General features: G+C 53.8%; 1 non-coding gene across 1 annotated transcript in view; it reads right to left on the bottom strand.

Annotated features, from left to right (window-relative positions):
• The window catches only part of LOC124590311, a 1,910-nt gene extending 763 nt beyond the window's left edge, over positions 1-1,147 (bottom strand). The window contains exon 1 of the ribosomal RNA XR_006976526.1: positions 1-1,147. This exon is cut by the window's left edge and continues 763 nt beyond it. This is a non-coding gene — a ribosomal RNA (small subunit ribosomal RNA).
• Positions 1,148-5,000: the final 3,853 nt, after the last annotated feature.

Raw genomic sequence — 5,000 nt, 5'->3', positions numbered from 1 at the left:
GCGGATCGCTGGCTGGCATCGTTTATGGTTAGAACTAGGGCGGTATCTGATCGCCTTCGAACCTCTAACTTTCGTTCTTGATTAATGAAAACATACTTGGCAAATGCTTTCGCTTCTGTTCGTCTTGCGACGATCCAAGAATTTCACCTCTAACGTCGCAATACGAATGCCCCCGCCTGTCCCTATTAATCATTACCTCGGGTTCCGAAAACCAACAAAATAGAACCGAGGTCCTATTCCATTATTCCATGCACACAGTATTCAGGCGGGCTTGCCTGCTTTAAGCACTCTAATTTGTTCAAAGTAAACGTGCCGGCCCACCGAGACACTCACTCAAGAGCACCCTGGTAGGATTGCAACGGGGTCCGCCTCGGGACGCACGAGCACGCACGAGGCGCGTCGCACGCCTTCAGCTCGCCCCACCGGCAGGACGTCCCACGATACATGCCAGTTAAACACCGACGGGCGGTGAACCAACAGCGTGGGACACAAATCCAACTACGAGCTTTTTAACCGCAACAACTTTAATATACGCTATTGGAGCTGGAATTACCGCGGCTGCTGGCACCAGACTTGCCCTCCAATAGATACTCGTTAAAGGATTTAAAGTGTACTCATTCCGATTACGGGGCCTCGGATGAGTCCCGTATCGTTATTTTTCGTCACTACCTCCCCGTGCCGGGAGTGGGTAATTTGCGCGCCTGCTGCCTTCCTTGGATGTGGTAGCCGTTTCTCAGGCTCCCTCTCCGGAATCGAACCCTGATTCCCCGTTACCCGTTACAACCATGGTAGGCGCAGAACCTACCATCGACAGTTGATAAGGCAGACATTTGAAAGATGCGTCGCCGGTACGAGGACCGTGCGATCAGCCCAAAGTTATTCAGAGTCACCAAGGCAAACGGACCGGACGAGCCGACCGATTGGTTTTGATCTAATAAAAGCGTCCCTTCCATCTCTGGTCGGGACTCTGTTTGCATGTATTAGCTCTAGAATTACCACAGTTATCCAAGTAACGTGGGTACGATCTAAGGAACCATAACTGATTTAATGAGCCATTCGCGGTTTCACCTTAATGCGGCTTGTACTGAGACATGCATGGCTTAATCTTTGAGACAAGCATATGACTACTGGCAGGATCAACCAGGGAGCTGCGTCAACTAGAGCTGAGCAGCCGGCCGCCCGGGAGTGTGTCCCGGGGGCCCGCGCGAACACGCAAGCGTCCGCTCAATTATTCTGCAAACAGGAGGAGGCTGAGCTCCCCTGCACAATACACCTCGAAACCCTCTCAGGTCCCGGCGGCGCGCAGCGCCGTCCTAAGTACTTGGTCGGGTTCGAGAGAGGCGCAATCGCCCGGAGTTTGGCGAGTAGACGCTTTAGGTGCGACCACCCGTGCTCCCAACTGAGCTTGCCGCTGCCGACAGAGGCCCGGGAGCGTGCTGTCGTGGCATTGCCGGCGGGAGACAACACGCGCCACCTACGGTGGCCGGCAGCTCCAACGCCAGCGCCACAGAAGGACAAAAGCCCCACTTGGGTGCCGAAGCGAACGCGCCAACACGTCCGCACAGCTGCGATACAAACCACCTGCGAGAACCGCAGAGGCGACCGAGCAGCAGACGGCGTCGCGGCGCCGAGCGCCGGGCGGCGGCGCATCCTCAGCGCACACAGTCCTCAATCGGACCAGCACACTGCAGATGTCCACCGCGCTTCGCACCGGGCCCGCGAGGACCTACTTTGGCCGCACGGCGCCGCGTGCAGGGTGCGCCGGCGCGCAGCTGCGCCGCCTGCCGCCTCCGTCGGCCGGCGCGCCTGCCACTGGCCGCCCCCACCAGCCGGCTGTAGCGCGTGCGCCCACGCACCGCGCGGCCAGCACGCCGGGAGGCCCCCCCTCACCGGCCGGGGACGGTCCCACCCAGCCACCGCCGCGTATCGCTTCACACCCACATGCCATTCACGTTCGTGGGCATGGTGGGTATCGCTGAAACAACCGGTTGGTAGCTCAACCGATCGTCGCCATCACTGATTCACCTCTAGCGAGAACAACCGCACCACAACGGTTTACCAGTTGTTCGTTTGCGTAACGTCACCAGCAAACGTAGACGTCCATCGCCATTTGCAAATTCAACGATTGTTGCATGCCTGTGTCAGGTGTCACGACACACTATGTCTGCCCACATACACGCAACAACATGTGCACGCTTCGCGAACACGTGGAAGGTGGCCCCCGTACGTATGCGATGTCCATTGCGCGAACGACTGTCAACCGGCCTCTGTCGCATGTCGCAGATGTGGAACGCAGTGCACCATGCTATCACGGTGAGTGAGAAGAGACGACTACGTCTGACAACACGCGCCACTACATCAACAGACGGCTCATGCTGATCGCCATCCACGGCATACCATACTGCAATCCAGCTCTTATAGGGAGACGACACGTAGCTGAGTGCACAATATTTGGACCGTATGGTTCGCCGTTGTTGGCGCAGTCGTGGTACGGTCACACATGTACCACGATGTATCATTCAGTACATGAGGACCAATGTGCAGTACAGTGTGTGATTTGGACGTACAACATCAGCGGACAGTTGACACAAGCCGTACCACAACGTAGGCTGTGCTTCGCCATGCGAATGCCAATGAACAACTGCGAAGGGCATTGAGCATGTACGTCCTGCTGCCATCCGCATTACAGTGTATAGCTGCAAGGTGTTTAACATGAAGCGATACTCTGGGGACCGGGCAGTGCGGGTAGCAAACTATATTGCGGGGGTTGCAGTTAGGCAACACTACACTAATTTAACGCGTCGTATGACAATTACAGAGCAGGTTAAGGCCCAACGTGTGTTGGGTTAAGGCCCAACGTGTGTTGGGTTAAGGCCCAACGTGTGTTGGGTTAAGGCCCAACGTGTGTTGGGTTAAGGCCCAACGTGTGTTGGGTTAAGGCCCAACGTGTGTTGGGTTAAGGCCCAACGTGTGTTGGGTTAAGGCCCAACGTGTGTTGGGTTAAGGCCCAACGTGTGTTGGGTTAAGGCCCAACGTGTGTTGGGTTAAGGCCCAACGTGTGTTGGGTTAAGGCCCAACGTGTGTTGGGTTAAGGCCCAACGTGTGTTGGGTTAAGGCCCAACGTGTGTTGGGTTAAGGCCCAACGTGTGTTGGGTTAAGGCCCAACGTGTGTTGGGTTAAGGCCCAACGTGTGTTGGGTTAAGGCCCAACGTGTGTTGGGTTAAGGCCCAACGTGTGTTGGGTTAAGGCCCAACGTGTGTTGGGTTAAGGCCCAACGTGTGTTGGGTTAAGGCCCAACGTGTGTTGGGTTAAGGCCCAACGTGTGTTGGGTTAAGGCCCAACGTGTGTTGGGTTAAGGCCCAACGTGTGTTGGGTTAAGGCCCAACGTGTGTTGGGTTAAGGCCCAACGTGTGTTGGGTTAAGGCCCAACGTGTGTTGGGTTAAGGCCCAACGCGGGTTAGGTTAAGGCGCAACGCGGGTTAGGTTAAGGCGCAACGCGGGTTAGGTTAAGGCGCAACGCGGGTTAGGTTAAGGCGCAACGCGGGTTAGGTTAAGGCGCAACGCGGGTTAGGTTAAGGCGCAACGCGGGTTAGGTTAAGGCGCAACGCGGGTTAGGTTAAGGCGCAACGCGGGTTACGTTAAGGCGCAACGCGGGTTACGTTAAGGCGCAACGCGGGTTACGTTAAGGCGCAACGCGGGTTACGTTAAGGCGCAACGCGGGTTACGTTAAGGCGCAATATAGGTTAGGTTAAGGCGCAATATAGGTTAGGTTAAGGCGCAATATAGGTTAGGTTAAGGCGCAATACGGGTTAGGTTAAGGCGCAATACGGGTTAGGTTAAGGCGCAATACGGGTTAGGTTAAGGCGCAATACGGGTTAGGTTAAGGCACAATACGGGTTAGGTTAAGGCACAATACGGGTTAGGTTAAGGCACAATACGGGTTAGGTTAAGGCACAATACGGGTTAGGTTAAGGCACAATACGGGTTAGGTTAAGGCACAATACGGGTTAGGTTAAGGCACAATACGGGTTAGGTTAAGGCACAATACGGGTTAGGTTAAGGCACAATACGGGTTAGGTTAAGGCACAATACGGGTTAGGTTAAGGCACAATACGGGTTAGGTTAAGGCACAATACGGGTTAGGTTAAGGCACAATACGGGTTAGGTTAAGGCACAATACGGGTTAGGTTAAGGTACAATACGGGTTAGGTTAAGGTACAATACGGGTTAGGTTAAGGTACAATACGGGTTAGGTTAAGGTACAATACGGGTTAGGTTAAGGTACAATACGGGTTAGGTTAAGGTACAATACGGGTTAGGTTAAGGTACAATACGGGTTAGGTTAAGGTACAATACGGGTTAGGTTAAGGTACAATACGGGTTAGGTTAAGGTACACATTGTTGTAAGGAAAGGTGTTTTGGGGGGGGGGGGGGGGGCCGGTTTGTTGATTGTGATTATCGTAAGTAAATGACTGCGGCATCATCTGATTTGCCACGTCAGGGTGCACCTTTGGCTCATAACAGGCGGCGCTCTGATTCCATGCTTGTGGCAGACCTGTGTCTTTCATTCCTGCCATTGTTTGTGTGGTGTGACAGGAGGCAGTATTGTGATGTTGGGTGCACCCCTGTGTAGGACATGTGTGGGTGTTGGTGGCTTAGCTGAGCAATGGTGGTTGTCGGAAGGGTGAGATATTCTGTTTTGTGAGTGGACCTCCCGGTCTGGTTATGATAGTGTGGATTGTCTAATGTGGCAGAGAGGATGCACTGGGTGTTGTTCCATGCTGGTGCTTACATATTGTCTGTGTGCCTGTTACAGGCAGAGAGTAGTGCGTGATAAGAGTGTCTGGCTGACGTGTGATTGTGAGCAGAGTCTTTCAGCATGTATACGGACAGTTGTATACATTATCTGTATTCTGATGGCTCTATCTATTACTAATCAGCGCCGTGTATACGTTTAATCCGGTTCCAGTCGAAACTATTGTATCTCTGTACATTAGTGA

This window comes from Schistocerca americana, unplaced genomic scaffold (assembly GCF_021461395.2).
Source record: "Schistocerca americana isolate TAMUIC-IGC-003095 unplaced genomic scaffold, iqSchAmer2.1 HiC_scaffold_755, whole genome shotgun sequence".
NCBI classification, from domain to species: domain Eukaryota; kingdom Metazoa; phylum Arthropoda; class Insecta; order Orthoptera; family Acrididae; genus Schistocerca; species Schistocerca americana.
Note: the sequence above shows the minus strand (reverse complement) of the source record. Positions and strands in the feature narration are given on the sequence as shown.